The 23,986-nt window shown below is 42.6% G+C and overlaps 1 protein-coding gene across 8 annotated transcripts in view; it reads right to left on the bottom strand.

The window, feature by feature from the left end:
- BIRC6 (baculoviral IAP repeat containing 6) overlaps positions 1–23,986 on the bottom strand; it is a 4,524,268-nt gene that overhangs the window by 729,912 nt on the left and 3,770,370 nt on the right. The gene's annotated exons all lie outside the window — the stretch shown is intronic.

Here is a 23,986-nt window from a genome sequence, read left to right as displayed (position 1 = left end):
TCAAAGAAATGAACTGTGGTTCTCCCTACCATCTTGACTCGACATTTGTGAAACCTCTGTGGACGTGCTAATGGCAATTTCCTTAGCGGCTTCAGACGTGGTACCCACAGCAGGAAAACAGCCAGCAACCATATGGGCCTCCAGGCCTTCATCAGCCTCGAAAGGGACGTCCAGCTTCAGGGGCACAGCCAAGGACTCACACCTAAGTTTTTTGACATTCTTCCTTGGAGGTCACCGGATGGACCCAATGTACCCTCCATAGCAAATGCTAGTCGCTTAAGTCTTTGGCTCTCCAGATAATTATTTAAGGTAGACAGATGACTGTGAAGCATCTTAGGGATAAAAACTTGACAAACTGTGCATGCCTTGTAATCGTGTGCAGACCCTAGACAAAACAGACACTGGTCGTGATTATGACTGTGTGGAATCTGTCTTCCACAATGGCACTTGCCTTTCTTGGATGACATGAACCTCAAAAAACATGCAGTAGCAATAAATGAATACAATTAAAATCCCCAAAGGAGCACTTATGTGAAAACAGCAGCCACTCAGCAATCAGACAAATGAGAGAAGATGGCGTTTGGACTGGTGGCAGAGAAGTTCTGAGGATGAAACGTGTGGATGTCACTTTTATGTCTTGCGCTCCCTGCTGCCTTTTTGCGATGTCCCATGTACCTTGCAGTAGTAAAAGTCTTTTGTATACTGGCCAGATGTTCAGGTTGCCTAGGTGGAGAATCCCTCGTGTTATGAATACTGCAACATGGGAATAAAAGGACATCTTTTGTGCTCTTCCTCTTCCAAATAAATGACTTTAAACTGTTTAAATTACTGTCTACAACTTCTCTTCTGGGTGATAAAAGTACACCTGAACTCAACCAAAGGGAATAAAAACACTTTCACAGCTTGCATCTTACTATCCGTATCCATAACCAACAGCTTCCAGTTTCTCATTTTTTGTATTATCTTTTTAGTCTCTTTTCACACATCCTTAACTTCTATAACAATATCCTTTTTATCCATACACCTACATACTTCATCTTATGTCCCCATAAATATGGATATTGCTTAACCAATTAATTTGTGGGTACATAATTTACCACGCTAGCCTTTCTTTTATCTTCATTAATTGTATATCCCAAAATGATTCCTTGACCCTCCCTAACCCAATTCAACAGTAACTTGGATAATCAGATGGGGAACAGAAAATTCATCAGCCTACAAATGCTTCATTTCCCAGGCCCCTGCTTGTAAATGTTTCATCTCCCATGCCCCTGTTTACATTTATCAAGGGTACCAGGACTTGTCAGAGATTTAGAATGCATGGCTAGGCTTAAAAAGGCCCTTGTGGTAGTTAGCCTAGTACACACCTATAAATCTATCTGAAACTGTCTCAAAATATTCCACAATACCAAAATGTCCTTTTCTGGATTTATGAAGTACAAAACTATATAACCTGAAAATAAAAGCTAACTTTTCTTGATTACCATACCAATCAAAGCCTTGAATTTGAACATCCCTACTTTTCTTTGCCAATAGCTCTAAATATAAGTACCTTGAGGAATTGCATGTCAATCCTGTCAGTTTTCCTATACTGAATCCACCTCTTCCATGCCACATTTTCTCATGTATTTTTTCAGAAATCCACCTGCTTAGGTCTCCTGACACATCTTCACTGCTGCAAATCAAGTTCCAGTCCCCATCCATAAATAATATTCCCGGATGAAAGCTGATTATGTCTCACAAAATTGTTTAAACTCGTTAACAGCAGTTTTGGGTGAATATAAATACATGTCAGTGTAATCTTCTTCCCTTGCCAATAGTCCCTTGCTACTACAACTCTAACATTTTGTCTTTTTTGTTTACTTTCAACTTTTGGCTTCCATTTCTTCTAATTGTTGGTAGGTTGATCTTTTAAGCAGTTGTATCATCTCAGCTCCATTTGAACCCATTTTTTTCAAGACCTTTTGCTTAAAAACACTGAAGCAAAATGCTAAATACATTTCACCCCACCCCCTTTTAACTCAGAACAAACACAAAAACTATTTGTATTTTAACAAGTTTACCCCTCCTAACGGAAGTTGCCCCAAATCCACAGCTACATCCACAGGCATACCTTAATCTAAATTTAGGGTTTCCCATACTAAAGTGCATGTTACTGCCTGTGTGCCCACACAGATTGCTATCTGTACTTCTGTTATCTGCAATCTTCTTCCCATAAGTGAAAAAGTTTGTATGCTTTCAGTAAACAAACTTTTGGGCCTAAGAAAATGTATACTGGCTATCTCTATAGAAAAAAAAATAAATGTTGTACTATTCTATTAAATCAAAGTATTAAGACTGCTGTGGAGGGTACTACTGCCACTTATTCACTTCCCACAGTTTCAAACTTTTTTTTTCACTGAATTGCTTGCCATTGTACCTTTAAGTACTATGTTTCTCTCAGCAGAGTACTCAGAACTCTCAGGAGTAAATGCTTGCAACTGCAGATGATGATCTCCAAGAAAAAGACAGTAATGGGAAAAAAAACAGCTAATGACTTTGCAGATGCATGAATGCATGCAGAGTGAAACTGACACAGATTTAAAGTATAGAATTCCCCTGGCCATCCTGCCTACATATGCAGACTTGTTGTCTCTCACCGACAGCATTTCCTAATGAAAAAAAGCTTAGCTAAGAACTTTGTAGATGCAAGAAAGCTACCAGTTTTATGTCTTTCATCATTTTGTCTTATTTTCAAGCCTGTTTGCCAAAAAACTTATCTATAGCTTAAACCAATGACATTAATCTAAACATCCACCCTTGTAAGATGGGAAATTGCTATTTTAATTCTACATGTATCAGTACAACATCACATTATACTAATCTGAACTTGTTCCAGAGAAGTCTTTCTTACCTTACTAAAGTATAAAGCATGTACATCTTACAATTAAAAAAAGTACTTGCTTGCTTTAACATCTTTAATAATATACAGCAGTCACTAAAACTCCCCTACCTCACATTTAAGGCGACTGCACAACATACAAAACTACTTTACAATATCACATGCAATTTACATTGTGTACTTTTTTATACAAATAGTAATGTGAACAAAAACGAATTTACTTACGACTTCTTCATTCCCCTGTAGGGTAAACGCTTTAGAGTTCACCCACATATTTAACAAATTCTCCACTTTTTTCTTACAAGGCCATATTTCACGTCTATTCCTTTTTTTTCCAGTAGCATTTATGCTTTACAGTCTTCCATTTATTCACTAATTTCTGTGTTGCTGCTCTTCCTCCTGATTATAGGTTCATAGTAGATAGGTACTAGTCTATCTGCCAGAAGGCATTTATAAGCCTAGCCAAAATGTGTTGGCTTTCGCCGCCCCCATAGATTAGTTCCCTGTGCCTCTGTCCAGCAGAGCCACTGAAGTGATCCCCTGGGTAAACTTTCTGTTTCCCATCCACTTGTCAAGGTTTCTCTTGAAGAGTGCTAGCGAGGAGCTCTGCCTAATCTAGATTGAAATCATGTTCAAAAGCATGGGAAGTCTCAGGGACAGAAATCTATCACTCCGGCACGTCCTATTTATTGTTGTGGTGAGGTTTAGATCCCTAGAGCATGTGGCTCGAGGGGATAAGGTTTTCATTAGGTGGAGCATGTCCATCAATTCTGGGTTGGACATGGCCTTATATGTCAGGCAGAGATCACTTCTGAGCAGGCAGTATGCAACCGAGTACAGCTGGAGTTTCTTCAGTCGAGCTGCATAGGGCATCTGTCTGAGGACAGTGATCCTCTTGGTGAGGTACTTATAGGTTCATAGGTTGGTACTGAGCTATCTGCCCTAAGGCATATATTAGCCCAGCCACGTTGTGCGGTATTCACCGCCCCTTTAGTAGTTCCCTAGACCCTTGTACTAGCAGCTAGTACCCTTGACCCCTATCTAGTAGTGCTGTTGGTATGATCCCCGGTGTGAACTTTCTGTTACCCATCCACTCATCGAGGTTCCTCTTGAAGAGTGATAGTGAGGGGCTCTGTCTTATGTAGATCGGGACCCTGTTCCATAGTAAGGGAAGTCTCTGCGAAGGGAATCTATCCCTCCAGCATGTTCTATTCATTGTTGTGTTGAGGTTTATATCCCTAGAGCGTGTAGCTCGAGTGGTTTTGCTAAGATGGAGCATGTTCAACAATTCTGGGTTGGACATGGCTCTGTACGTTAGACAGCGATCGCCTCTAAGAAAGCAGTATGCAACAGAGAACAGTCTTAGCTTTTTCAATCGTGCTGCATAGGGCAACTGTTTGAGGTCAGTAATTCTCTTGGTTAGGTACCTCTGTGGTCTCTCCAGCTGCTGGAGATGTCTAGCCAGGTACATTCCAATTGGTGCATTGCACTCAATAATGGGTCTGATGAGGGAAGAGTAGAGGGGCACCATTACATCCTTAGATCTTGATGCTCACAAAGAAGGATTTTCTAACCACTTTGGCAACATGGTTATCAAAAGAAAGCTGGCTATCTACTTGGGTCCCTAGGTCCCTTATTTTTTCTTCAGATTTCAGTGGATTACCTCCTATGTTGTAGTTTGCGGGTACTCTGTTTTTTCCAAAGGGGATTACTACGCATTTTTTTGCATTTAGCTTGAGACCATGGCTTTGACACCATGCATCAGTCTCATTTAGGCCCTTCTGGAGGATTTCCATGTTGGCCGGAGACTCTGTTATAGCACCCAGTTTGCAGTCGTCCGCAAACTTAGTCAGCCACAGCCCTTCCGTGCTTGCCTGTACTTCTGAGAAGAATTATCACCATCTCCCAACACTTTATGGTTCATGTCCAGCTCCTGAGCCTTTTTCTATTTTTTAAGCATTTTCCATTGGAACAATGGAAAATGTTTCAATAGCAAAATCTCTCTATGGGCCTTGTTATCAGAAGAATGAGAAGGAGTGTTTGCTGATTCACTCTCTGTTGGATAAAGTTTTTTGTTGCCTCCTTAGCTTGTTCTACATCAAAAACGTCTTTGCTACTCCAGGAAAAAATATTATGAAGGTAGCAGCTTGAATCCCACACAGAATTGCCAGATTTCTGACTGGCCAGGTAGGGACAAAGTGAAGACTTAAAATACGAGGTCTTTCACAGTAAGTGAAGACTAAAAAAAAAAAAAAAAGGGTCTTCCACACTACGTCTTTAATGTGGAACATCAGAGTTCCGCATTAAACAAAAGTAGCTCTGTGTTTTTTTTTTTTGATTGGCCCGGGCCAATCAAAAATAAATAAACATGGAGCTACTTCTGTTTAATGCGAAACATCGCAGTTCCACATTAAACAGAAGTAGCTCTGTTTTGCGATTTTTTGATTGGCCCGTATACCGGTATAAGAGCCAATCAAAAAAATCCCTAAACACAGAGCTAATTCTGTTTAATGCAGAACTGCGATGTTCCGCATTAAATACAAGAAGCTCCGTGTTTAGCGATTTTTGACTGGCCCGTATGCCGATATACAGGCCAATCAAAAAAAAAAAAAAAAAAACAAAGCGGAGGCTGCCCGGGATTTAAACCGGCAGTGCGGGACTCGGGATCAGGCTGCTGATCTCGGGACAGTCCTGCCCAAATAGGGAAGTCTGGCAACCCTGATCCCACACCTCCCTCCTAACATTTCCTGATTGCTGGGATAAACTTGATTGTCTTCTGTCTGGTGTACAGTGATCAAACATTTCTAAGAAACACACTACTGTCTCCAATTTTACACATTTCCTTTCTGCCACAGCTGTATCAATATCAACTCCTGATGCTGCCATAATTGCATCTTTACTAACACCAGTCTTGGACACCTTTCTCATAGCTAAAATTGGTGCATACACACAATGTGCTTTTCAATGAATAAATCCTGCTAAGAAACACTAATCTACTTTCTTATTTGTACTTTCATAAAATTAATACAGTCTGTTCCTCACAGTTTTACCTGGTACAGCAGAAAATCTCAGATTTTGTCTGCACATTCTGTTTCTGTCTTCTAATTATATATATTTTTTTTCATGCAGCTTTCTGAGAAGACTCTTGCTCAGCCAGTCTTTTTTTCAATTCAGCCTCTGATTTTGCAGTTTTATCAGTTTCTCTGAATAGTTAGTTAAAGCTTCTTTAATTTACCAGCATTTTGTTATTTGAGTTTATATATTCCTTAAGTGTTTCACTTATTTTAAACATTGCTGAATGCATTTAACTTATTTTATTCCTCCAAATTAATGGAGGTCATGTCCTGTACCAAAACTGAAACTTGCCAACCAGATTTTTCCTCTCTTTTTCCTGGCTGATTTTCTCTCAGATTCTTTAAATGTCTTCCTTGTTGGCATCCCAGTAGTGTAACTACTAGCCAGTGTCTGAATTGTACCCAAACCAGGGTTGCCAGATTTCTGACTGTCCGGGTAGGGACTAAAAAGGTCTTTCACGCTAAGTGAGGACGCACAAAAAAAAAAAAAAGGTCATTCACGATGAGGGCCAAAATATAAAAATAAGGTCTTTAAGCACAGAGCTACTTTTGTTTAATAAGGAACATCAGGCAGTTCCGCATTAAACACAAGTAGCTCTGTGTACACCGATTTTTGATTGGCCCATATGCCGGTATACAAGTTGCTGATCCTGGGACAATCCTGCTCAAATAGGGACGTCTGGCAAACCTGACCCAAACAGACAGTTTCAGTGGCCCTTTTTTCTCAATTTCTGCTTTCACACTGTTAAAGCTCAAATCAGCCTATTAATATGTGTACGGCCACCTTACAAGTCTTGATAATGGAAAATGCTCATGACATTTTTATTATCAATTTATGTAACTCATTTTGCAAGCTGAAGTGTAAAGCATAAATAAACAGGTTTAAAAATGGATGATTGACCTTGGTTTTAGGATAACAAGTCATTCTCTTCTCGGATGAGGAGGGGGAGTACCAAAAGCACAGACAATGGCCCCATCACCAAGGAAATGGCCTACTTCCCTTGTGGAAGATGGTAAAAACAACCTGTGGGGTTGGGCCAATGAGAAGTCCTTCCTTAAACTAACACTGCAGAATACTGTAGATAACCCAGTTCTCAAGAAAGGACAACCTCTGTGATGGCGATCTGCCCTAGTGACAACATACAGAATCCAAATTACATAGGGCCATACTGGAGGTACATTAATCAATCAGCCACACACGGCCAAGAAAAGGTCTTTTTTCTTCAGCTCAGACTTCAGGAGGTTCTTGAGCTTTCCTGTGCATCAATTCTACCAGGAAGGACTGGAAATGGGACAGATGAGCTGCAACTTAAGGACCCTAAGTCCCAGTGTGAGAGTAATTTATTTCATCACAACTGTCCAAAGCTTTGGAATCCTTGTCAGACAGCATGTGAGAAAGAGTTTGTAACCCTGGGACTACCAAATGACCTCAAAGACCAAGAAGTCAGCTTAAGCAATTGCAACAGTCAAAACAGTAATGGTAACATGGATATTAAAAAATAACAAGTAGCAGCAACTACATGATACCAAACTGGGTACAGGCGACCATATCCAGCTATACAGTATAAAGAATCCTGAATAAGCACACAGAGGCCAAATCCTAATGTTTTATCCACACATTAAAACAAGATATAGTGACTATCTGGAGTCCAGTTTCATGGCACCTTAAGGCAATACTTCCTACAGACAGACTTGTGAGGACCTAGTACTTCCAGGGACCTAAAATATTTAAGTGGATTTCAAAGTGAGGCAGCTCATAGGGAACTAATTTGTTACTATGAAATAGAAGATGATATACTTCAACAGCATCAGGACTTGCTCAGAAACATGTCTATGTCCTCTGATCCACTGCCTTGACTCAGCTGGCCAGAAGGCTTCTCTACTTTCACCCAATGAACTTATTCATTTTATCAGGTCAAGGTACAGGCGTTCCCAGGTTAGGCAAGTGTTCTACAACCCATTTGTTACTGACTGGGGATATCAGACTATTTGTTAAGAATTATATAAAAGGGAATGGGTTAGCTTCAGGTCCAGTGAATCAGCCTCCCCTCCCCCATGGAGGGATCCCTGCTGTGGTCCCTTGAGCACCACAAAGTTCTGCCTACTTCGTGGCTATGTACAACACAAGCATCATACTCTTGGTTGGCTCACAGTGGATGAACATTTACTGGTCTTGCTATTCTATTTATCACTCAAGGATTGAGCCAATGGCATTTCCTTCGCTTCTGGATTGATGAGCGAACAAATCCTCCCATCTTCTCTGCCTGACCCTACTAGCATCATTGTCGCTAATCGACTCTTGGTCACCTGCGTCAAAATCAGGGGCTTCATCCCTATGTGTAAAGGGGATGGGTCAAGGTCTACATTTTTCTGCTTCTGGAAGGCATGCTCTTCTTTCCCAGGCAGTGAACTTACCATTAAAAACCCATCCAAGATTAAGAAACTGGGCAAGAAACCAAAGTTATGTACTTAACATAATGACAAATGATCCACATCCAATCACGGCAACCCATACAACTAGCAGCCACAAGCACAAGTCAAATCAGCATCTGAAACATTCTGTGGCTCTAACTTCTCCCCTACTCCCATAAAAAGCAGTATCTCCTTTCATCTCTATGTCTCTGAAGTGTACTAGAAGAGTGAACAACCACATAAACAATCATAAGCATAACAAAATATCCACACTAAAGAAAAGTCTGCACTAGGCCATGCCACTTAAGGTTGGGAAAAGAAAGTTGGGTGTTGTACAAGTGGACTGATTGATATTTTGGCTATACCTCTCTGAAGGGGTGGGACAGAAGCTAAGACAAAGGCAAAAAGGTTACTGTACAGCCCCTAGTTATCACTTTCTTTAACCATGTATACTGCATGACATCCATCCACACAGGCAAGTGGAGAGTAACACAACCCCTGAATAACTTCTCAGGGGATGACCAGCAATTTCTCAAGGATTTTGCTGTTGACCCCTCCCAACACAGAGGACTGTGAAACCCCTGGTTTTGCTGATTCATTCTGCTAAGTTGGTGGCACCTATTCTCTAAACCATCACAGCCACACTGGCCTCTGTCAAAATGATGCTGGAAATCTCAAAGTTTACTTTTTGTGAACATTTTTGGGGGTACTCATCTAGGCATGGAAGATTATCTTTTGATGAGTGGAAAATGTAATGCCAACTGCTCTGAGCATCTTACCATTTCACTCACTCCTTTCTAGTTTTTCTTTTATCATGACACTGAAGAGGTTACTTTTTGATTAGTGGGCACTGATGAAGAAAGCTTTGAAACTGTCAGCAAAATCCCAGTGCCTGAGCAAGGTAGTATCTACATGGCAATGTCTGTTCTGACTGCCCTCATTGAGACACGGGCTGCATTATGTACAAGTCTTTAATGTTAATGTTGAAAATGGTCAACATAGTTGACTCCTCTATCTCCAACCTGCTATGCATTTCAAAGTGCAGCAACTTCGGCAATGTGCAGCTCATCTTGTCAGCAAGTTCATATCGGAATCTGATCATATGTGACAGTAAAATTACTAGATGCATTAACTCTCCTTCCAAAATAGTCCATGGGGAATAGAGACAGATGGACATGGTTTGTCAGTTTTCTTTTTAGGGAATAAAGTTAGTGGAGTCTTTGTCCAAAATTACCAACCTTTACGGGGGCTAGAGGATCTTATAGGTTCATAGGTTGGCACTAGGCTATCGGCCCTAAGGCCTATGCAAGCCTAGCCATAACAATTCCCTGGAAATTTTTTCCCACAATATTTACTTCTCTGGGCCCCTGTCTAGCAGGCCGACTGACATGATCCCCGGGGTGAATTTCCTATCTCCCATCCTATCATCAAGGCTCCTTTTGAAGAGGGCCAATGAGGTGCTCTGCTCGACATGTATGGGCAGTCTACTCCAGAGTATGGGTAGTCTCTGGGTCAGGAACATATCCCTCTAGCATGTTTTATTCATTGTGATGATAAGGTTTAGATCCCTAGAGCATGTGGTTCTGAGGGATTGGGATTTCTTTAAGTGGAGCATGTCCAACAGCTCAGGGTTTGACATGGCCTTGTATGTTAAGCAGAGATCGCCTCTGAGTAGACGATATGCGACAGAGTATAGCTGGAGTTTTTTTTAGACGGTCAGCATATGGCACCTGATTTAGGCCTGTGATTCTTTTAGTGAGGTATTTCTGTGGCCTTTCCAGCTGTTGCAGATGTCTTGTGAGGTACATACCAAATGGGGCATTATACTCTATAATGGGTCTAATAAGGGATGAGTACAGTGGAACAACGACCTCCTTTTTTCTGGATGAAAAGCCCTTAGTGACGAGGTGTGTCACGTAGAAGGATTTCCTGACTGTTGCGGCGATGTGGTTATCGAAAGTGAGACCACTGTCCACTTGTGTCAAAAAGCCTCTCATCACACTTTCGATGTTTAGTGTCCTGCCACCTATGTGTTAGTTCATGGGTACATGTTTTTTTCCAAAGGGGATGGTTATACATTTCTTGGCATTAAGCTTGAGCCCATGGCTCTGGCACCAGGCATCTGTTTCTGTAAGGCCCTTTTCTAGAATATCCACATCATTTGGGGATTCAATAATGCCTCCCAGTTTGCAGTCATCTGCAAACTTTGTTAGCCAGAGTCCCTTAGTGTTGGCCTGTACTTCAGAGAAGTACATGCCAAACAAGAGTGGTCCCAGGACTGAACCCTGAGGTACTCCACTTGTCACTTGTCTGGAGCTGGATGTGGAGTTGGCTACTTTTACAGTATGGGTTCTGTCAGTAAACCAGTTGGCAACCCATCGAGTGACGTAGGGATTTATGCCCAGCTTAGAGAAGTACATGCCAAACAAGAGTGGTCCCAGGACTGAACCCTGAGGTACTCCACTTGTCACTTGTCTGGAGCTGGATGTGGAGTCGGCTACTTTTACAGTATGGGTTCTGTCAGTAAACCAGTTGGCAACCCATCGAGTGACGTAGGGATTTATGCCCAGCTTAGAAAGTTTATCTATGATTCCAGAGTGGGGGATGGTGTCAAAGGCATTGGCGAGGTCCAGATAGGCTGTGTGGACCTCCTTACCCTAGTCCACAGCTCTGGAGACCGATTCAAAGAAGTCAATCAGATTCAGGAGACAAGATCAGCCCTTCACAAACCCAAACTGGGTGGGATCCAGTGTCTGGAGGTTGCCAATGTCTTTGTTTGTAAGTTCCATGATAATGCGTTCATGCCCTTGTAGATCAGGCTTGTCAGACTGATGGGACGGTAGTTCCCGGGATCCAAGGTGGATCCTCCCTTGTGGAGCGGAATAACTGTAGCTGTGCGCCACTCGGTGGGCATGAAGCCTGAGGTGAGGCTATGATTAAACATGACACTTAGGTGGGGTGCCAGTTCATTTTGTAGTTCATGTAGTACACAGCCTGGGATGTCATCTGGTCCCATGGATGCTGTATTCTTAGCTTTGGAGAGTGCTGTTTCTACCTGTGTGGCTGTGATTATCGGAATTTGGCAATCTTTTGGTATCGAGATGGGCCCTTTAGGGGGCGAGGGGAGTGAAGTTGGAACTATATCGATCTGCTAGGATATTGGCAATATCCTTGGGATCAGTATATTTAATGTCATTTTGTTGTAGCTCAGAGCAGATCTGAGTATTGCCATTTAGATTCTTGACATAACTATAGAATGCCTTGTGGTTGTCTTTGGAATCTTTGGCAATTTTATTTTCGTAACTAGTTTTTGAGGATTTTATGAGGGATCTCAACTTCTTACTGAGGCTGGTGAGGGAGTTTTTTGCATCCTGGGATTTTTCTGAAACAGTTTTTTCCTTCTGTTGTATAGTTTGCTTATAGCAGGGGACTACCAGATTGGCTTCCTTTTTTTTTTTTTGGAGAAGAGCATATTGGTTCTATTTGGGATGGCACGATTCATGTACGAGTGGATGTGCTCGTACAGTGCCTTAGTGTAGGATTCTGCAGTCGAACTTCCAGATCCTGTCTGCGTGGGTGTTGTGAAGTTTGTCACTTCTGACTTCAGTAGCATGAAGTTGGCTTTGGAGAATTTTTTTAAGGAGGTTTCCTTACTGGGGGGTGGGGGTGGGATGTGGATGTCAAGGGTGATTTGCTTATGGTCAGAGTGACCAATGAGGGGGTGACCACTGGTGTGGAGCATCTATCTCCCATGTTGGTAATGACCAGGTCTAGGATACTGGAGCCCCTGGTGGGACTATGGATTAGTTGATCCAGGGCATTGGAATTTATGAATTCCAAGAACCGTTGGGAAAAGGAGTTGGTACCAGAGTAGTTTTCCCAATTAATGGTAGGGTAGTTGAAATCACCTAGTATTAGGGTGATTGGTTGTATCTTAATATTTTCCAGTATGTTTAGGAAGGTGTAGTGAGAATCTTGGGGTATGGTGGGGGATCTGTAGCAAGCTACAATTTGGATTGCAGTCTTACCTAGTGTTAGTTGCACCTGGAGAATTTCAGATGCATTGTGTTGGGCAACTAGCCTGGAGGTGTGAATATCCTTGGTGAATATGGACACTCCTCCACCTTTAGTGTTTCGGTCTTGGTTTTGTGGCCAAAAAGTGTGGTAAGAATTGTAGCCTGGTATTGCAGGGGTGCTCTCTGGAGCCTTGAACCAGGTCTCAGTCACTGCACAGATATCGATGTTCTCCATTTTTAGGAGTTCCTCGAGAGAGTGCATTTTGAGGTTTAGACTTCTAGCATTACCTACAGATTTTGCATGCTTGTATCTGTTACGGTGGTGGTTTTATCCTTTGAACCTTGCCTAAAAAAGGCACTATAGGGGTGGCAAGAGCTTTAGCCAGTAACCTGAATCCCAGGGGTGACAGGTGCAGACCATCTCTGGCAAAGCATCGTGGTTTGTCAATCATGTCTTCCCAGACAGACAAATACTGGATCCCCTTTGAATGACACAAGAAGCTTAGCCAATCTCCCTGGGATAGGAAGCCACTAAAGTGGATCTTTGCAACGCCTTCTGTATGACCAATGTAACTATTGTCTGCAGGGTAATCACTCAAGAAGTCATGGGAGATGAATGGCACACCTTCTGTAAGATTTCATCTAAAGAGAGACAGGGCCAAAGGGCCATGATCCTTTCAACAGCATGTCCAATGTTTACCTGAATTTGAAACCATCAAGTGAGGACTGCTCTCCATCACCAGCGTCACTCTTTGGAGTGGGGGACTTCTGTGGAGAGGCAATGTGCTTACTCCTGCATGTTCTCCTTTTCTAGATACTTAGTGGGAAAAATCTGAGACTGAAGAAAGTAAATGAGACCTGGACACTCTGTATCTATCCTGCAGCTGACCTCCCATTACCCTCAGCTCATTTCTCTCTCTCTTGCAGAAAGGTGGAGGTGTGTAAGTTCTCAGACGTAAGTATGTCAGGGTCCTGGGACAGCTCATTCAACAGTACAAGTGTACCAATGCTTTTTTCACTTGCACCAATCTAGATGCAGGAAAGTTCACTGTTGAACCCATATGCATCAAATTCAATGACACTCAGGAATTGGATGGAGAACCTATAGTTATTGGTACTGATACCTAGAGACCAGTTGGCATCAGGTCTGATGCCTTCTGCTTCAGAACTGATCGGTCAAGTGCCAATATTTTTAACACTATCAGTGAGACTGAGGACATATGTGCCATGACTGGGAATGAGACATTGGGGTTGACATTCTTTGCAACAGCAATAAGTTAGTGCCAGCATAACCAGCATCAGTGGACTTGCAGAGGACTTGGGTGACACTGGTATCCATGATGGAACCTGCAGCAACAACTAGCTTAGATTTTACCATTTTAAAGTACCAACCTGGTGAGGAGTCACTGAGATGGGAAGGTATTACTGGAATCTCTAGCCACCCAGGAACCAGTGGGGGAAGAGAGAGAACACCCATGCCCATCTGACCCTTTACTACGTTCCTCAATTATCTCGTCTCAGTCCATGTTTAGATTCACAAAGGGGCTATGGAGAAAACATGTGGAAAGGATGGAAAAGGTAGAATGAAGCCTGGAGGGCAACAATATTGACAGTCAGGCTCAAAAATAGACAACACTACTTTGTCTTTTGTATGAATATCAATAGAAAACACAGAAACTCAGCATGAGCAACATCTGACTATTTAACTTTAAAAGCAGAAGCAAATGGAGTCTTGTCTCTAAGCTTGTCTAAAAGCAATACTTGAGAATCATCATCCAATCGTTTTTTGTCAGAGACATGGGAGGGCCTAGCTGAAGTAGAAACTTGGACATCTCTTTCCCATTTTCTCTTGTCTTTCTTCATATGCTTTCTCTCTTAACATGAACCTCTAGGAAGCAAACCCTTAAGCATTCATTTGTTTCACCCGTCTATGAGAGTTCACTGTTCAAAACTGCTACAAATGTTTTTTTATCCAAGTGAGAAGCACAAACACACAAGATATGCTTGTCCTGTGGTAGGATTTTATGACCCTAACTAGAACATTTTTAAAACCAAATTGCTAGATTGCTAAATTTTTAGGAGGGGGTGGAATTTGAAAGCAATACTTATGTGGGCATTGTCGGTCGTGCAAGTATATTAGCACCAGCTGCACTTTTACAATACGAAATCATCGCTTTTTAGTTAAGGGGAAATTTAATTATGAATCAAAGGGGGTTGTTTATTTGAGTATATGTAAGATTTGTCCGTCTTTTTATATTGGAAAGACAGATAGATCTTTGAGGCTTATGATTTACGAACATATCTATAATATTAATCAGATGAACTTGAATAATGCTTTGACTAGGCATGTGAGTCTGAACCCTACTCATGAATTCCTTTTTCTAGCTATTGACAGAGTAATAGAGAATGATAGAGGGGGCCCAACATTACTGAGATTAGAGGAAAAAGAATTAGCCTGGCAGCTTAGACTTAATGCTCAAACACCCCCAGGGCTAAATGACACCTTATCTATTAAGGGTATGCTGAAATTAAAATCTTTATTAAGGTGATTAATTTTTGCAAACACATATATTTTTGGTATACATTTAATTAATGATTCCTGATGTTTCTTGGCTGGTGGTTTAAATTCCTGTGTATGCGTTTATATATATACGGGTTTATAAAGTTTTAATATAAAATATTTTTGATATATAGTTTTTAATGATTGACACAATTATATATGTTGTAACCTGAGTATGACATTGCTTTTAGTGAGTAATAATTCAGGTTAGCTTTATGAATTAAAGGAGACATAAAGGAGCTCTCTGAGCATGTAGCCCAGGCCGGTATGACCCTGACCTTGAGTAGCATCTTACCCTCACCAAGAATGATGCCACAATACGAAGACAAGATGATCAATTTCAACAATTGGCTTAAGTACTGGTGTCATTCAAAGGGGATCCAATGCCTGTCAGCTTGGGATGATATGCTCGACAAGCCACGATGCTTCGCTAGGGACGGCTTGCACCTGTCACCCCTGGGCTTTCAGATATTGGCAAAGGCTCTTGCTACCCCCATAGTGCCTTTTTTAGGCAAGGCTCAAAAGACAAACCCAACTCCATAGGTATCACAAGGGATAAGAAACTAAGAGTAATGCTACTCAATGCCAGAAGTCTAAACCTCAAGATGCACGCACTCGAAACTCTCCTTAGCATGGAGAACATCGATATCTGTGCAGTAACAGAAACCTGGTTCAGGGCTCCCAAGAGCACCCCAGCACTACCAGGTTATACCTCATACCATGCTTTTCGGCCCCAAGACTTGGACAGAACCACAAAAGGAGGGGGAGTATCGATATTCATCAAAGATACCCACACCTCCAGGTTGGTGGCAAAGCACGAAGCATCAGAGACTATCCATGTGCAACTAACAGTGGGTAAAACTGCCTTCCAGTTTACAGCCTGCTACAGACCACCCTCCCAAACCCAGGAACCCCACTCGGCCTTTCTGAGAACACTGGAAAATATGAAGGTCTCTCTAAACACCATTATATTGGACGACTTCAACTACCCAAACATAGACTGGGAGCATTACTCTAGCTCCAACACCCTAGCCCAAAGGTTCCTAGAATTTATAAACTCAAATGCTATGGAACAACTTGTTACCACTCCCACAAGAGGGGAAAACATACTGGACCTGATCATCACCAACATGGGGACTCTATGCTCCAGACCAGAAGTGTATCCCTCACTGGTAAGATCAGACCATAAACTAATCTCACTGGATATTCACATCCCGACCCCACCCCCTGCCCAGAAAACCACAGTGAAAAACTTCTCTAAAGCAAATTTCACACTCCTCAAAACCGAGGTGGAATCCTTCAAAGCCCCCGGGCCTGTGGAAAATACGGCCCAGACCGCAGAATCCTTTATAAACCCATTCTATGAACACCTTCAGGAATGCATGGATCATGCGATCCCAAATAAAACCAAGACCCAATCCTTCAAAGGCAGAAGTCCTGTCTGGTGGACCCCAGCCATAAACAAACTATACAATAGAAGGAGGAAGCTACTAAATGATAGAGCAAAATCCCAAAAAGGGAAGGCATCACTGATCAGTATTAGTAAAAAACTACGGGCACTCATAAAATTGTCTAAGGCCAGCTTCGAGAGAAAAATTGCACAGGACACTAAGGATAATCACAAGGCTTTCTTTAGTTATGTTAGGAACCTGGGTGGTAATTCCCAGATATGCTCAGAATTAGTCCAAAATGACAAAAATACACTGAACCCACAGACATTGTCAACATCGTAGCTGACAGGTTCAGCGCAACCCTCCCCACCAAAAGGGCTTAATATCTATCCCAGCAGAGTGCTTCCCCTGACATCTCAGATGCTCAGGTAAGAGCCGCCTTCCAAAGCAAAAACACAGCATCAATGGGACCAGACAGTGTCCCGGGTTGCCCTACATGAACTCCAAGAAGAGCTAAACCCAAACATAAAACTACTGTTCAATCTCAGCCTTACTACAGGATATGTGCCCAAAGAGTGGCGACATCAACAGTGGTCCCTCTCCATAAAGGTGGTGCCTCAACGGATCCTGGAAACTATCGCCCCATAAGCCTGACTAGCTTGGTCTGCAAAGCTATGGAAAGGATCATCATGGACCTCATAAATAAAGATATTGGGGACCTACAGACACTGGATCCTACCCAGTTCGGCTTTAAGGGCAGATCCTGCCTCTTAAACCTGGTTGATTTCTTTGAAACAGTCACCAAGGCCATTGACGAGGGGAAGGTGGTCCACACAGCCTACATGGACCTCGCAAAAGCCTTCGATACAATACCCCACTCGGGCATTATAGATAAGCTCACCAGCTTAAATATAAACCCCTATGTCACTAGATGGATTGCAAACTGGCTCAAGGACAGAACCCACATGGTTAGAATTGCTGGAGCCATGTCAGACTCCAAACCAGTTACAAGTGGTATCCCACGAGGCTCAGCCCTGGGACCTCTCTTGTTCAGTATATATATTTCTCAGAGGTACAGGCCAACACAGAAGGACTGTGGCTGACCAAGTTCGCAGATGACTGCAAACTGGGTGCCATAATCGACTCTCCAGCCAACACAAGCATCCTCCAAAAGGGCCTCATAGAAACAGACAACTGGTGCCAGAGCCATGGCCTCAAGCCAAATGCCAAAAAGTGTATAGTCATCCCCTTTGGCAAAAACAAAGTGCCCACAAATTACCACATAGGTGGTAATCCAATAAGTACAGAAGAAGTAATTAGGGACCCGGGGACCCAAGTTGATAGCAATCTCTCATTTGACAACCACGTGGCCAAAGTGGTTAGAAAAACATTTTATATAGCCCACCTAATCATGAAGGGATTCACCTCTAGATCAGGGAAGGTCATCGTGCCTCTTTACTCAACCCTCATCAGGCCCATAATTGAGTACAATGCCCCTTTTGGGATGTACCTTACCAGACACCTGCAGCAACTGGAAAGACCCCAAAAGTACCTCACCAAGAGGATCAAAGGGCTCAAACAGATGCCATATGCTGCCCGGTTAAAGAAACTCCAGCTGTACTCAGTGGCATACCGCCTGTTCAGAGGCGATCTGTGCCTGACATATAAAGCCATGTCCAACCCGGAATTAATGGACATGCTGCACCTCAGAAAATCCAAATCCCATCGAGCTACGCGCTCGAGAGACTTGAACCTCAGCACTGAAATAAATAGGACATGCTGGAGGGACAAATTCATAACCCAGAGGCTCCCTTCACTCTGGAATAAAATCCCAGTCCGGGTTAGGCAGAGTCCCTCATTGACTTTCTTCAAGAGGAATCTTGATGAGTGGATGGGAGATCGTAGGTTTACCCCGGGTATCACTTCTGTGTCACTGTTAGACAGAGGCACAGTATACTAACCTCGAAAAAGGGCATAGCAAAATAAATTTAAAACGGGTGGCGAAAGCCAAACACATTCTGGCTAGGCTTATAAATGCCCTAGGGCAGATAGCCTAGTATGAACCTATGAACCTATGAATTTACTGTATTTGATTAATTGTATTTATTTGTTATGTTTTACCTTTTGGCTGTTGTCAGTTTAAATGTGGGCAGGGTTTGTCCAATGTGTGTGATGATGTCACGCTTGCACAGTATTTAAACTGTTTTTTGTATTCAACTGTTTGTCTGAAGAAGTCTGCTGTACATTAGTAAACGAAAGCGCTTACATTTAATTTACTTGTGGTTTTGAGCCTTCATTTTTCAATACTGCTTGTGGAGTATTTCAGTTTTTGAATGATCTTTTTGCACTTTTCTACATTGTTAATTATGCTTTACTGCCCGAAAAACATAACAATATTTGATCTATTCAAGAACTATGCAAGAATAAAGAAAGATATTACTGTTTAGTCATTCAGTATTGGTTATTTAGATGCATGGATGAGAAGTCTTTTCAGTTGAAGCAGGGGTATAATACAGACAGGTAAGGTATGCAAAATCAAAACTTGCAGTATAAATGACAAAGATGTTGTATACTAAATATTAAATCACCCTGTGGGGTAAGCACTAAACTGGGAGGTAAGAAAGAATGTAACAGATCATACATTTAGACACTAAATCACAAGACACGGTACTGGATTCAAAAAAGGTTACTTAGGTGGAGAAAGATTAAATCTCCAGGGAAGGAGTGGTTGGAGGAGGTGTTAATAGAATTTCAGCACAACTCTACTTACAGGGCAATGTAATGTGTTTTTCTGTGGGAAAAGGCTAGGGAGCACTATATTATATTTAAAGGATCTATAGTAACAGTAATTGTAAGATGATTATAGAAATTGGCTAGGAAAAGTAATGAAATTTTGCACTAAATGTGTGACACACAAAGTTAAAGAATAGTTGTGTAAAATCTTACCATAACCATAAATGTCCTTCTCTTCATTGCTGCAGTATTCTTAACCTGAGGGATCTCCCGCCTGAAGGAGACCTGACATCAGCCAGTATACAAAAGTCTTACAATACTGTAGGGTATATGGGAGGTCACACATAGGCTACTGTCGGATGTAGGTCACAAAACAGACGTACGATCATACCACAGTCAGAACTGAATATCCCAGGAGGAATGCCAGACTAAGGATATAGAAGGTCAGTACATCCAAGTAGAACAACAGACCAGGGGGGAAGGAGGGAGGGACAGAATACTGCAGCCATGAAGAGAAGGACATCTATGGTTATAGTAAGATTTTACACAACTATTCTATGCCTTTCTATTCACTTGCTGCAGTATTCTAAACCTGAGGGAGAGTGCCAAAGCTCAAGAAGGAAAGGAGGAGGAAGGAGCATTGGATCTTCTCAATGAAGCCATGTAAAATGACTTTGGCAAAGCCAGCTCTGGAAATACCATCCAGTTTGTAGTGCTTGGTAAAGGTATGGATAGAAGACCAGGTGGCTGCTTCAAGGATGCTGTTTTTATCTAAGCCCTTGAAGAATGCCTTAGAGGAAACCACAGCCCTGGTAAAGTGGGCTTTCACGGGTGAAGGGAGTCTGTAACAAATAGTCTTTGAAATCCAAGAAGAAATAGTCTGTTTAGAAACAGGTAAACTCAGAGCCCTGGGTTGAAAGTTCACAAACAGCTGACCACATTTCCTGATAGCTTTAGTCTTGTTCACATAAACCCTATGTTGTCTGTGTACATCTAAGGAGTGTAGTACCTTCTCACTGTGGCTTTGTGGAGATGGGAAGAAGGCAGGTAATTGGAAGGATTGGTTAAGGGATAACTCCTTAATTACTTTTGGCATAAAGGAAGGATTTGTTCTCAAGGATACCCTATTCTTAGGAAATACAAAGAAGGGGAGAACCGCTATATGGGCTTGAAGCTCCGACACCCTTCTGGCTGATGTCAAGGCCACTAGTAAAACAGTTTTCCAAGAGCAATGTTTGAAGGAGGCTGAGGATGCAGATTCAAAAAGGGCCTGGATCAGTTTTTTCTAGGACAAAATTTCCTCGGATAAAAGTAGAAGGAAGGTGAACCAGTGGTGTATTGACCTGAGTCAGTTTTTCTGGGACTACATTTCTTGGCTAAATGTAGAAGGAGGGGGAACCAGTGCTGTCTTGGCCAAACGGGAGCCACTAGCAAGATTTATGGTTGGTCTTGTTGAATCTTGAACAGGACCTTTGGTATTAAAGGAAGGGGAGGGTATGCATACAGAAACATCCCCTTTCAAGAGAATGAGAGGGTGTCTACTTTCCAAACCAGAGGACTTGGGACTCTGGCACAAAATTTTGGAAGTTGTCTGTTCTGTGGGTGGGGGTGTGGGGGGGGGGGATAAGTCTATTTGAGGAATACCCCACTGGTGGACATACCCAGGAACATGTCCCTGTGAAGCATCTATTCAAGGGATTGAGTCAGAAATTTGCTTAAGCAATCTGCCATGAAATTCCAGTTGGAGAGGAAGTATACTATCCAAATAGTCCTGTGGTATTGGGCCAGAAATATCCATGCCAGAAGAGCTAACCTGCACAGGAGATGGGATTTGGTTCCCCCCCCCCACTTGTTCACATACCAGAGGACTGTCATGTTGTCTGTGAACAGTTGCTGAGGGCCTGGGCAAAGTATAGCTTGAAATGCCTGCAGAGAAAGTAGGAATGCTTGCATTTCCCTGATGTTGATGTGCTCTGATTTTTGGGAGGGGGTCCAAATTCCCTAAATATGAATTTGCTGAAGGCCACTCCCCAGCCCATTTCTGATGCATCTGTGTAGAGTCCTAGGACTGTGGAGAGGATGCAGGGGTAGACCTGGATTTAAATCTATCTCATGGATCCACTAGAGTAGTACCTTCTTTAATCAAGGAATGAGGGGGACTTGGTATCTAGCAGGTGAGAATGCTGGGTCCACACTGATCTGAGGAACTACTGGAATTTCCCCATGTGGAGTTTTGTAATTGGTACCATGGGAACGGCAGAAGACATAAATCTCAGCACCCTGAGGACCCCCCCCCCCCCGGTCATGATGTGAGTTAAGGGGAGAAGGGAGTGAAAGAAGAACTGAAGGTCCTGCACCTACTGAGGGAGAAATGATACTCTCATAATGTCTGTCTGTATTTCAAAACCCAGGAAAATGTGGTCCAATGAAAGCTTGAGGACTAATTTCCTGTAGTTCATGGTGAACCTCAGTGTCCTGAGGAGGAAAATGTTGGTCTCCAAGTTTTGGAGTAGTGTGTGTGTGTGTGAAGTTGGGGCCTGTGAAAACAGATGGTCCAGATATGGGAAAATCTGGATGCCCAAAAGTCTGCAGTGTTTAATCATTGGAGCCAGGCATTTCGTGAGTACCCTTAGTGCTGTAGAAAGACCAAAGAGCAAGGCAAAGAATTGAAATTGCCAGTAAACCACAGAAAAACATAAGAATCTCCTGAACCTGGGGTGAATGGGGATATGAAGGTAAGCACCTTTTATATCTAGAAAAGCCATGTATCTTTCTGGAAGGATAAGGGGGAATAATGTTTGGACTGTTAACATTCTGATGGTAGGATCCTTTAGGAAGGTGTTGAGATGGGATAAATCTAGTGTTGGTCTCCAGGGACCATCCTTCCTGGGTACCAGGAATATTCTTGAATAGGAAGCTTTTCTCCTTGAGAATAAGTAACATTTTAAATGGAGCTCTGCTGCTGAAGTTCTAAAAGGAGTTTTGGGAAGATGGGTAACTGCTCCCCAGGAGATTGAGGGATACCCCTGATGGTAGGGGTGGAGTGCCAAACCATGAAATATACTTTTTTGATTACGGAAAGAACCAAGTGTCTTGGGTGATGCTTTCCCAGATCCCGTGAGCAGTGGACAGGCAAAGGGAAAGAGGTGAAAGGGGAGTATCTGCAGGGTAGTCACAGACTCCCTGCTTTGTCAGGAAAGGACTCCCTTTGTTGTGAGGACAGCTGAGAATGCCTAGGCTTCTGCTGTCTCTTGCCTCCTCTAGAAAACTTAATGGAGGGATGTTGAGTACAGCTATGGACAAAAACAGGCTTTGAATGGAAATTCCTGTGAAACCTGGGCACAGGAGAAACCAGGATATGTTTCAACTCCTTGAGTTCTTCGTTTTTTTCCTGTAGGGATTTAAATAAGGAGGCTGCTGCCTTACCAAATAAGGCTGAATTGTCTAATGGTGCATCCATTAACTTAGATTTGAAGTCATCCTGGAGGGGCTGCAGCCTGAGTCAGAAAAATCTTCTAAGAAGTGAACCAGTAGCAGCTGCCCTAGCACAAGCCCCCGCAGCATTACAGCTGAATTTAATGGAATATTTTGCTACCTGGGGGGAAGCTCCCAGGATAGATAGAGCCAAGGCTTTTCCATCTGAGTCTGGAAGATCTGTAGTGACACTAGATGCTTGACACAAAAGCTCTAAGGAGTATTTTGTCATGTGTCTCTGGTAATTAATGGCCCTGAAAGCCAAGGTGGCTGACATATAGGCCTTTTTACCCAGTCTCTCTAGGGTTCTACTCTCTTTGACAGATTAGAGGAAGAAAGCATCTGAGAAGGTTTGTCTGTAGCTACAGAAATAACTTCTGGGTCTGCAGCAGGACCCCTGAAGAAAAATGTATAATCCTCAGGGACCTTGTAGAAGAGGTCTGGCTTCTTGGGGGCCAGGGCCTGGTTGTCTCGAGTTTGTGAAGCACCGTGAAAAGCATCCGGAAATGCAGGATGCACAGGGGGAACTGCAGAGGGGCTAGGGTCATCAACTTGTAGCAGTTGATAACACATTTTCTGGATTTTGAAAATTTGGGAAGTATACCATTTAAAACGTTCTCTCATTTTCAGTAGAGTTTCATTAAAGGATATCTCCCCTCCATTGGGGAGTCAGCACCTAGTGACTCCTCTTCAGAGGAAACATATTCTTGGGGGAAAGGAATTTGCATGGAATAAGCCAGAAATTCCTCTTCATCAGAGGAACAATGATCACGTCACATTGTCCCTAATTCTTTTTTTGAGAAGGTTGGGAATGATGGTCAAGGTGTTTACCTCACAAACACAAGCTGTAAGAGCAAGCTGACAGGAAGACAGTTTGATTGCCATAAAGACCTGAAATAAGCTTTGAGAAAAGGCCTGCCAATCTGAAGGAGGCCTCTCTGGTAGGGGACAAATACTTAGGCTTTTGTTTTTTTCTTTGCAGGAGAAACAATCTTATGCAACGTCAGACGACTGGACAAAGGACTACATTCAAATGTATCAGACTAACTTTTCTCTTGCTAAGGTGCAAGGTACCCCCTAGAGTCGAGCCTAGGTTCCCCCATGACATCCTGGTTGGACGTTATGTTCTACCTCTACGGACGTGCTCACAGCCGAAGTCAAGGTGGCCTCAGAACTGGGCTCAGCCTGTGAATCTGTGCCTGAAGTCAGATGAACCTCTTTAGAATTGATAAGCACGTTGGGAGAAATGGCATAAGTTGGAAGTGCAGCGGAAGCCGCAGGGTGAGGTTTTTTGGCCTTGTGCTTCACCGGCTCAGCATCAGACCCCGAAGTACCCTCCATACCCTTAGCTAATACATTAAGCCATTGGTTCTCTAAATCTATAGTAAGAAAGGAAAGCCTGCTTCTCAGAGTCTTTGGAATGAAGGACTGGTAAATGCTATAGG

Source organism: Protopterus annectens, chromosome 1.part2, assembly GCF_019279795.1.
Source record: "Protopterus annectens isolate FY-2018-M chromosome 1.part2, PAN1.0, whole genome shotgun sequence".
Classification (NCBI taxonomy): domain Eukaryota; kingdom Metazoa; phylum Chordata; order Ceratodontiformes; family Protopteridae; genus Protopterus; species Protopterus annectens.
This window is presented reverse-complemented; position numbering and strand designations above follow the sequence as displayed.